This window comes from Haliotis asinina, chromosome 6 (assembly GCF_037392515.1).
Source record: "Haliotis asinina isolate JCU_RB_2024 chromosome 6, JCU_Hal_asi_v2, whole genome shotgun sequence".
In the NCBI taxonomy this organism is placed as follows: Eukaryota; Metazoa; Mollusca; class Gastropoda; order Lepetellida; family Haliotidae; genus Haliotis; species Haliotis asinina.
In genome coordinates this window covers 33,481,291-33,493,500 of record NC_090285.1, presented here as the reverse complement: position 1 = coordinate 33,493,500, position 12,210 = coordinate 33,481,291, and positions in this window count along the sequence as shown.

Sequence of the window (12,210 nt, the reverse complement as noted above, 5' to 3'; positions counted from 1 at the left end):
CTTCGAGATGATCACAAAATTTGATATAATATTTTATCCATTAAACCGTTTTTCAGAAACATTTGTAGCAGTACGAATATTTTGAACACTGCCTTGCCGTATACAGATATAGCGACAATACCGTGCAGTTCAAGCGATAACCCATCGCAAAGTTTGTTGGTTTCTTTCATATAATCAGTTTGTGTCAATTTAAGTAAATGACAAGAAAAGCGTAAGTAAGTCATAAAAATAGTGTGAAATTAGACGAGAAACTACCGCCATACACCCCAGGACAAGGAAACAACTCGTCTCCCGAAAATGGGCAGAACCATTCGCGTCTTTCAATTTACTCCGTTGCCCTGAGCGACACGGACAAACTTCAGTTTTAATTATACTTAATATACTTGCAAAGTCTGCTGTTGTATTTATTTTGACATTTAACGTTATGTTTTGAAACCCAGATAACATATATGACGGGCTGACCTGGCATTTGAAAAGTGCACACATGTTCTTATCATCAAACACCATATAACACTGTCCCCATTCACTGTAGATATAACCACTGTTAACATATTAGTTTTTAAAAATTATAATGATGCCAACAGAATATATTTAAAAACCGTTTCCCTTTCATCATGACGCTAAGGCGGCCGTTCACCATTTTCTCATTCAAGAAAATCGGAAGAATATCAAAGACAAAAAGGCGCCCGTTTCCGTGACATGCACATGTCGGTGATCCATTTCATGTGAAATGTACAAGTTGTGTGGCTTCTAATTGTGCAGCAAGTGGGAGAGTTTATCAGCCGTCAGGTTTGACGTATCGCCCGCTGACACAGCTAAATCACGTGACAAGTTCCAAGCAGTGGTTTATGCGCTCATGAGTCAAAAGTCATGCTTTTAAGTTTTCTTAATTTTTTAGTGGAATGTAAAAAAATCGCTTGTAGTTCCTGCTACCATGCTATCATGACAATGATTATCCAACCTAGTCTAATGAATAGGCAATGTTTGATTTATTATTGAAACTTACATGTACTGAAACAGATACGCTGTGTCGAGAACCACTAGTTTATTTTATTAAACACCCCTGGAAAATAAACACTGTAGGCTATTAATCTAGTTTGCAGGCAAAGTATGTTCTGACAAAACTTTTCTCGCTGATATTATTACAAGCATTGTATGATGCAGCGAAAGAATCTTACATATAATATATACGAGCATTTGGAAAGACAAAAAAAATGAATTATTGAAGTCGAGGCCATAGGAATTTGAATTTCGTGCTGAAATAATCATTGTAGGGTATCACCTTGTCGTGCTTGGTATTTGTCTTTTTTTCACTCTCTCCACACATTCTCCTGAAAGCATATTAAGCATTTAACAGAATCACACTTGTGCTTGATAAGAGGCGACGAAAGGACGCTTTACGCAAAGTGATAAAAGTATAAGCTCATAAAATTTAGTATCCCCATCATAAGAGAAATCAGTAGTGTGGTAAATTGTGGTAACGACGAAACCGTCAGCAGCGTTGTAGACCGTCTCACGGCATTGCTATGTAATGTATCGAGGCCCTATAGTTAAAGGTGGTACTAGTTCTACTGCTACGGCTAATAGTAAATCTCCTTGGTTTGATGCATTATCTCGTGGATTTGTTCAACAGACACAGGACGGTTTTAAACAGCAACAGTTAAACTAATATATAAACGTTTGATTAGGAAAACGAAAAATGTGTATGGTTCAAAACGGTGTGAGGTGTTTGAAAACCTGAGACATAAACACCCAAAGGAAATATTTTAGGTGACAAAGGATGAATTATGAAAACATGCCCACATCCCAAGGCTTTTATGATCTCTTTGACAGTGTATTAAGGAACTTTGAACAAGCTGCTAAACTAAATGCTGAATCTGATCTGTCTGGTTGCGAAAAGCATGAGTTGTTCACTGAAGCAGAACTATGTACAGTCAGAATACAGAATACAAAATGCTGCGAGGTGCTTGACAGTCCAATATCACGGAAGGAGGTTCGAAAGACTGTAAATGATTTAAAAGTGAATAATAAGCCGGTAAGTCTATATTGCCTGGTAAATGAAATGTTCAAATGATCTTGCGCCTTGCATAGAAAAACACAAAATATTGGTATGAACCACATTTATTTTTCAACATAGTCCCCTTGTGAGTCAAGACACTTGTTCCATCTTTTCTGCCAGGCGCTGATGCCATCTCTGTAGAAGGCGCCATTTTAGTCCTCAAACCAAGCCTCAGTAGCAGCAATAAGATCATTATCATCCTGAAACTACGACCACGCAAGTGTTTCTTGAGATGTGGGAACAGATGGTAATCACTTGGTGTCAGGTCTGGAGAGTAGGGGGGATGCGGCATTCCTGGACAATAGCGGCTACAACGCGAGAGGTGTGTACTGGAGCATTGTCTTGATGTAGAAGAATACCACGTCTGATCTTGCCACGGCGCTTCTCCTTGATTGACTGTCGCACTTGCCTCAACAAGTTAGCGTAATATTCCCCATTCATTGTTCTTCCTTTTGGTAAGTAATCTATATGGATGACGCCTTTGCTATCCCAGAAGACTGTCGCCATTACCTTCTGCACTGATCTGGAGGCTTTGAACTTTTTGGTCCTGGGAGAAGTGACATGTTTCCATTCCATGGATTCTTGTTTGCTCTCAGGATCATAGTGTTGGACCCAGGTCTCATCACAGGTTACTAGCCTATAGTGAAAATCTTCTGGATTCTTGTTGTATCTGGTTAGCATGGAGTTGCTTATGTTGACCCTTGTTTGCTTCATTTCATCTGTAAGCATTCTTGGCACCCATCTAGCGCACACCTTAGATATGACGAGATGTTCATGAAGAATTGTCTCGATGGATCCGTGTGAAAATACTGTGGTCTCCTCTAACTCGTGGAGTGTGATTCGACGATTTTCCAGCACAAGTCTGTGCACTCTGAAACTGCTGAACGCCGTTCTTCAATGTTCTTCGACGAGTTTCCTTCAAGAACTAAAACCTTAATAACTGCTCTATACTCAATTTTATTCATTTTCACTGCCGTGAGGGGGTCTCTTTCTGTCAATGTGAGCTGTTCAATAACTTCTGAGAGTAGGATACCAAAACTTATATATCACATCAGCTACACCCCAAGGTTCAATGTCGTACCATAGGCTGTGACACCTGGGTATGAAAAATGCTCAAGGCTCAAAACTTATTGACATAACCTCGTATCTACCTCTGATATATGTTATGTATCTTGGACAAGAGGTGTAATCATGACCTCCGATGTATATTATGTATCTTGGACTAGAGGTGTAATCATGACCTCCGATGTATATTATGTATCTTGGACTAGAGCTGTAATCATTACCTCTGATGAATATTATGTATCTTGGACTAGATATGTAATCATTCCTATTCACAAAGAAGTTAATGCAAGTGGTGTTAGAAAGGGACTGCACTAAATAGTTCTTTTCCGATGTTCTTCACAGCTGTGTCGACAAATCGTTTAAAAGTGTGGGCTCTTAACAATAAAATTATGCCGAATGGTCATTTTGATTGTAAAGAGGGTCACTCCACAGTTCATGGAATTTCTATACTTAGTACAGTCATCTGAAAGTTTAACTCAGAAAAAAAAAGACTCTACTGATCTCTTATTGACCTTTCGAAGGCATTTGATAGTGTATATAGACAATGGAATTTCAAAAAGGCGTGAAAGGTAAAATGTGGTTGATTATTAAATCTACGTATTCCGAGGTGAAGTCCTGTATCAAGGCAAACTCTGTACTATCTGTTTGTGAGTAGATTATTGGAGCAGGCGTCAGACAGGGCGAGGTTAGGTCACCTATTTTGTTTTCTTTCTTTCTATAAGATCTTGAGGATAAACTTAGGGTAAATTCTTTGAGCGATGTAATTACTGTTAACTGTTGATCTGTTTCTCATTTTATTTGCTGATAATGTGGTTGTTGTCTCGAAACTGCAGGATTACATTGTCATATACAGGTTTTTTTGGTCAATATAAGTAGGGCTAAGGGTATCTTTTTTCGCGCAAAGGTTAAAATGAAAGATAATGAGTTTTGGACGATTAGAGGTCAGGTCTTGGAAATTGTTGATCATTTTGACTTACTTGGTTTTCATATTTCTTACACTGAATGTTATAAATTTGGTCAGAAAAACCTTACAGGGAAGGGCCTTAAGTCTTTGAATGTTTTGTCTTTTTACTTAAGGCGGACGCGTGGAGTTTTCTCAGTCAACACATGTTGTCAACTCTTTGACTCTATAGTAACGAGTACTCTTAGCTATTATTATGAAATGCGGGGCTTACATGGCCCACCGCACATAGAAAAAATACATCTTAGATTTTGTGAGAAAATATTACATGTCCATCCCAATGCATCACATGCAGCACTTTACAGTGAACTTCCTGGTAAGCCATTGTACGTAAATAGACATTGTGGAGTTTACTGGTTTAAATTGTTATGTACTGAACATCTTGAAAGCTGCCTTTGTGGTCTCCTTCAAACAACGCATGAATGATAATTATATACAGAAATGACGAAGTGAGTAAGAGAAGAGTAGTAAACATATATTGTATTCGAAAGTTAAACAGGTGTTTGGATATGACTCTTATCATAATTTGGTTTCACAGAATCTACTATGCTATCTAACAAACATTAGAATATCATATCCTAAGCTACAAATTGAAATAGGACCTTACAAAAACATCGATAGAAATTTGAGATATTGTGAATTTAGTGCACATGCCATAGAGGACGAATACTATTCCTTGCTTGTGTGTCAAAATCACCAACAGACAACACCATATAAATAACATTGTCAGGCATAAACGTAAATGTCTGTAGAAAACAGACGAGGGACATTTGGCTTGTTATGGCTACAGACCGACAACTCATGTCCACAGAAGATAAGAAATCAATATCAAAATGATAAAAAATGTTATTAAGATATTGCTTGACTGGAACAGTGACCAAATACTTCAAATCTGAGGCCCATGCGTCCCGTATTTTATACATAACACGGACCAACCATTTCCTCTTTGTTACGAGTCATGGTGCGCCAGGGTTAGTGAGTATGGCTTTACGCAGCTTGTAACAACATTCCAGAAATATCACGGCGGGGGACACCAGAAATGGGCTCTACTCATCGTACCTAGGTGGGGAGTCGAACCCGGGTCTTTGGCATGACGAGCGAACGCTTTAACCACTGGGCTACTCCACCACTCCTTGTTACGCCACAACACCATCTCTTTCTGGACAGCTTCACGAAGGATGGGTGAGGGTGAGTTTAGTTTTACGCCGCACTCAGCAATATTCCAGCCATATGGCGGCGGTTTGCAAATAATCGAGTCTGGACCAGACAATCCATTGACCAGCAACATGAGCATCGATCTGCGCAATTGGGAACCGATGACATGTGTCAACCAAGTCAGCGAGCCTGACCACCCAATTCCGTTAGTTGCAAGCATGGGTTGCTGAAGGCCTCATTTACCCCGGGAAGGAGGTTCCGCCCTGACAGTTATCCTTCACAATCCTGGAATCCCTGTGGTTGAAGAAGATACTCTTGTGCACCCCCTCCACAAGCGCCAGAGCCACGTGAATAGGCAGCCATATTGTAGCAAAGTTTCGGCCTGACCTGAGTAGATCAGGTGACGACCCATGCTGTTGGTACTGGAACCTAAATCTAGGTACTATTTGTGACACATGGATTACCCTGACTGCTTCCGATTACGATTCTCTATTGGTTTGACAACGTTTTAGTGATGTATGATAGAAATTGTAAAGGCAATACATTGTTAGCAGGCACCATTTGGGCAACTGGATATCTGACGCTAATATAGCCTTATTCGTGCCTCATGGATGAAATACTGGATATCACACCGATTGTTGCTTTTGGGGCTTTGGTTTACTATCACAACGATGTTTACAAACTGTGTTGATATGAATGGCCCAGAGTTACGCCCCTTTGTACCAGCATGATGCGGTGATCGTGGGTTCGATTCCCAGGTTACCACAGAGGACGTTCTCGGGGTCCCAATCCTGGTAAATGTTTAAGAACGCCTGTTTGTTCCCACGTGGCTTTCAAATCACGAATGACATTTACGATCGAAATACAGAAGAAAGTGTAAACTGCACTTCAAACTCACACGTGTACAACGTTCACCGGTTGTGATCCGAAGTCGAACTATGACGGGTGGTCTTTTGCTGATTAATGCTTTGCAGTACTTATATAAGAGCAATATGTAAGTCATCGTGTCAGGACCAGTCAAGTCAGTGAGATGGACCACGCGACACCGAGTTGTTGATTGAAGCAGTGTTATGTTTAGTTTCACTCAAAGCGAAAGTGTCAAGGCTCTATTCTAACATTACAGTTAAAAACAGAGACGGGTTAAAATGCTTTCTCTAAATCTGACTCCATACGTACAACAAAAGTGAAGGAAACAATTAACAACCAGCATTAAAACCCACAGAAGCACATACCATAATTTTGAAATAAATTAAATACAAATGTATACAACTCACCAATGACAATGTATAAACTGTTCAATGATGTTTTATTCCGACAAATCTATACGTAGCTTGTGGCCAGTATGACAAAATACAATATTCTTGCGTTGTCCAAAGATTGGTTCGACCTTTAAGTATTCTATCGTGTCCCCATAACACATGACTCGCAGATCCATTTACTCTGAGATACGATTCGGTGTCATATTTTATCCAATCTTATTCGTGTTTACTTCACGAGATGCCTTTCGTGTCTGTATCTTGTCAATATCATGTATATATCTCCCTGGTTGTTGATAACGGGTGTCTATTTCACTCTTGTACTTTTCACCTTGCACGCCTGAGTTAATGGACAAACAACTAGTCACCGCCAGCGTGACAAGTCTAATACCCGGGTGGACATGATACTTACTATGCTGACCGTGACTATGAGAATCACGAACGTTGGTGAAACACAAATATCTGGACGTGCCGATTACACATAACATGAATAATAACTTCAAAGATAATGCAGTAGTATGTAAGTAATGTTTGGGAGTATATATACACGGGCAGCTGGTCAGCTGGGGCGTCGCAATTCGCTGTGAAGAGTTATGACCATGGTTGAGCGAGAAGTGTATTCTAGTATTCTAGCAAATTTCACGGCGGGGTCATCAAACATGGGCTTCAGATATTGCGCACATATAAGGAATCGAACCTGGGTCATCGGCGTGACAAGCCAACACTTTAACCACAAGTCTACCCCACAACTTCTCGGCGAGCCTCAAGTTTGTGATCGGGGGACTGAATTCCTACATCGAACTGATTATGGTTCTAGTCTTCAAGCGCCGTGTTTGTGTTTTCAATGAAGTGCTTCAAGTCGACCACCTTTAATACTTTCCGCCACGAAAACAGTGGGATATTGCTGACCGGCGTTAGGGACTGTTCACAATTTATAGCTAAGGGGAGTGAGGGTGATTTTTATGAAGTTGCATGTAATATGTGAATGACCTCGCCTAAATTTGATGTACAAAGAAGGTGACACCCATCTGAGATAAAACAAGTGACTGGGGGTGAAAAAAGCACCACAGTTCGTTAAGTCCATTACCGTTACAAACGTAGTTTGGTGTTCCTTTAATTGAACTGTAGCAATAGCACACCGTTGTTCGTTAAGTCCAGTATCTGGATATAAGCATGTTCGTTATAAACGTAGTTTGGTGTTCCTTTAATTGAACTGTAGCAATAGCACACCGCTGTTCGTTAAGTCCAGTATCTGGATATAAGCATGTTCGTTATAAACGTAATTTGGTGTTCCTTTAATTGAACCGTAGCAATAGCACACCGTTGTTCGTTAAGTCCAGTATCTGGATATAAGCATGTTCGTTATAAACGTAGTTTGGTGTTCCTTTAATTGAACCGTAGCAATAGCACACCGTTGCTCGTTAAGTCCAGTATCTCGATATATGCATGTTCGTTACAAACGTAGTTTGGTGTTCCGTTAATTGAACTGTAGCAATAGCACACCGTTGTTCGTTAAGTCCAGTATCTGGATATATGCATGTTCGTTACAAACGTAGTTTGGTGTTCCTTTAATTGAACTGTAGCAATAGCACACCGTTGTTCGTTAAGTCCAGTATCTGGATATAAGCATGTTCGTTATAAACGTAGTTTGGTGATCCTTTAATTGAACTGTAGCAATAGCACACCGTTGCTCGTTAGGTCCAGTATCTGGATATAAGCATGTTCGTTACAAACGTAGTTTGGTGTTCCTTTAATTGAACTGTAGCAATAGCACACCGCTGTTCGTTAAGTCCAGTATCTGGATATAAGCATGTTCGTTATAAACGTAATTTGGTGTTCCTTTAATTGAACCGTAGCAATAGCACACCGTTGCTCGATAGGTCCAGTATCTCGATATATGCATGTTCGTTATAAACGTAATTTGGTGTTCCTTTAATTGAACTGCAGCAATAGCACACCGCTGTTCGTTAAGTCCAGTATCTGGATATAAGCATGTTCGTTATAAACGTTGTTTGGTGTTCCTTTAATTGAACCGTAGCAATAGCACATCGTTGTTCGTTAAGTCCAGTATCTCGATATAAGCATGTTCGTTATAAACGTAGTTTGGTGTTCCTTTAATTGAACCGTAGCAATAGCACACCGTTGCTCGTTAGGTCCAGTATCTCGATATAAGCATGTTCGTTACAAACGTAGTTTGGTGTTCCTTTAATTGAACTGTAGCAATAGCGTAGCCACGTTTACATATAAGGGGAATCCGTCGCGTTTCGCTCAAGCTGTACATGCAGGCTTCTGTACACAAGGCATTCTTGGTCTCTGGTGGTGTAGCACAAATAACACACCAACTCAAATTTCACTTCCTGACATTCCTAACTTCGGTTTTCATATGCTCTATGGCATTTAAGGTTATGTTTTGAAAGTTATGACTTAAATCGACTGAGATCAATGCACCGTTCATATAAACGCTTATATGTAACTGCGAATGGAATGGGTTTTCCATGTTAACTTTGGAACGTGATGAAAAACCAGACTGTTTCAAGTTGACAAAAGACGGTGTCTGCCCAGTCTTAACGCTTAACACTCATGCTTGATACTTGTCTATGCTTTATAAGACTCTCATTTTTTGAATGGTTAAAGATTTACTTACTCAGGTTAACAATCTGATGTCGCTAACTAGATGCAGACTCTTTTGCAACATTATAAAGTGAATCGTATATAAATAAATGCAATATAAAACCATTTAAAAACTGGTAGCATTAAAAAAGTTGGCACTTAAACCCGTGTACAGTCTGAAGTTAATCTGCGCGTCAACGTGTATACAAACACGCCTACCGATACCCTTTGCCTCTGTTCTGTTTTGAGTAAACCGTTTAGGATTACTGTTCTCATCAATCGTTCGTAAAATCTCAGTTGCAGGCGTTCGTGGAACATGTTTGTCCACACCGGAATCGGTTTATCATTCTAACTGACCTGACCAGAGATAGTACCTGTTTGTTTCACAATGATTCATTAAGGTCGGTCGGGTGTGTTCTTGGCAAATGGGCGACTCGCGTTCAGCTTAAGCGGATTCAACACAAAATTAAACGCTTTGAAAGATACACATAGATGTATATACAATAAGCACCCATAGACATACTTTTATGCTCTATGAAGGTCAGGTCGAATTAGATAAAGATCTTGTTATGCATCAGAATATTTTTGAATTAAAATAAACTGCTTAGCACATTGAGTAATATTTCCTTGACCTGTTGTGAAATGGTACTGTGTGGTGACAGGATCCATATATGGCGGTTTCCAATTTCTTCGCACGTTAACACTTGCTCTGCCAGTACCCAGCCATATGTGAGTTTCTACAGCAGCAAAGGTCTACCAATGTATACTGAGGGAAAACAAATAAGGGATCACATTAAAGCATTCGTGTTCCTTTATTGTTATTGTGAAGACACCTAGAAAAAAATAAAGGAACGCTCGCGCTTTTATGTGAACCCTTATTTTTCCCCCTCCCCTTAATAATATTAATTATTATAATAATAATGCCACAAAGAGTCTTGAATGAATTTCGGGAGGGTGTGGTTTTATTAATGTGGAGGCTCTTTGTGGTTTTATTTCATACCTTGGATCATATTTGTTTATCGGATGTTCCTCTGGTGATGCAAGCCAAAATTCATCATGACAGCAAGGAATTCCACGGGTATTTTAAACGCACAAGGTCGTTTGGCATAATCTGAATTTTGGCGATGTACTGATGGACGGTACAGCGATGGGAGTAAACCAGGTGAAGTCTTTTACCAAGTCTTCCCAGTTACGATCATATGTGGAGACGCTCTCTGAGAAACCACTGCATTGTGTTTACATGCATCGTGTGGAACAGAATAGCACTCCAAACCATTCCTCCGCCTGGATGAATCCGGCTGATCTTAAAAGTGAAACAGAGTGCTTCCTTTTTGCTTCCCTGAACCAGTTGCTTCCCTCTCGCAATTGCCAAAATTTGCTTTTAAAGACAATATTAGCTAACTGAAACCCCATGTGCCACTGTGTTTCGTTGTGGGGCAGGACTGAAGTCCTGAACGCTCACGGGAGTCAAGCTGCAATACACGGTTTTTTCACCCACGGAAGACCGATGATCACAAACTAAATGAAGGGCGGCGACAGAGCCGGTTGAACAGGGAGCGCCATGTCGATTTCTTTGTTTCGTGTGTTATGGGTGGAGATGAAGCTGGGTTGGTATGCAAATGGCTGCCACAACTCTTGCTATAAAGATGTGATTTTCGTGTCGACACCTCATGACAATAATATACATGTATCCATCATTGATATCGATCGCTCATTCCAACCACTGCAAAACTCGGAAGATTTTTAATTCGAATGACTTTTTTTTTATCTGTGAGTCATTTTGCATACTGTTTAAGCAAACATATGACTTCTCTAGCATGAAACACTTCGTTCCACGTGTTACTCGCGTCCTTCAGATTTGTGGTAACTTTTGGACATGGATGTCCTAATGCTGACCAGATTCAGAATGTATTGAAATAACATATTGACTGCCAAATGTACAATATTTCTTGGCTCCACAGAGTACTTTTTAGAATTTACAACATTTTATCAGCATTGCGGTTCTATCAGTTCATGAATGGGACAGCACGAGGTTCCGTGTATCGGAGATGCCTAACACTTGGGGAAATCTCACAGTACGAGTATGGAGTAGATTGGAGATGCTTAACACTTGGGGAAATCTCTCAGTACGGGTATGGAGTAGATCGGAGATGCTTACCACTTGGGGAAATCTCACAGTACGAGTATGGAGTAGATTGGAGATGCTTAACACTTGGGGAAATCTCACAGTACGAGTATGGAGTTGATCGGAGATGCTTACCACTTGGGGAAATCTCACAGTACGAGTATGGAGTAGAGTGGAGATGGTTAACACTTGGGGAAATCTCTCAGTACGAGTATGGAGTAGATCGGAGATGCTTAACACTTGGGGAAATCTCACAGTACGAGTATGGAGTTGATCGGAGATGCTTACCACTTGGGGAAATCTCACAGTACGAGTATGGAGTAGATCGGAAATGCTTAACACTTGGGGAAATCTCTCAGTACGAGTATGGAGTAGATCGGAGATGCTTAACACTTGGGGAAATCTCACAGTACGAGTATGGAGTAGATCGGAGATGCTTAACACTTGGGGAAATCTCACAGTACGAGTATGGAGTAGATTGGAGATGCTTAACACTTGGGGAAATCTCACAGTACGAGTATGGAGTAGATCGGAGATGCTTAACACTTGGGGAAATCTCTCAGTACGAGTATGGAGTAGATCGGAGATGCTTAACACTTGGGGAAATCTCACAGTACGAGTATGGAGTTGATCGGAGATGCTTACCACTTGGGGAAATCTCACAGTACGAGTATGGAGTAGAGTGGAGATGGTTAACACTTGGGGAAATCTCTCAGTACGAGTATGGAGTAGATCGGAGATGCTTAACACTTGGGGAAATCTCACAGTACGAGTATGGAGTTGATCGGAGATGCTTACCACTTGGGGAAATCTCACAGTACGAGTATGGAGTAGATCGGAAATGCTTAACACTTGGGGAAATCTCTCAGTACGAGTATGGAGTAGATCGGAGATGCTTAACACTTGGGGAAATCTCACAGTACGAGTATGGAGTAGATCGGAGATGCTTAACACTTGGGGAAATCTCACAGTACGAGTA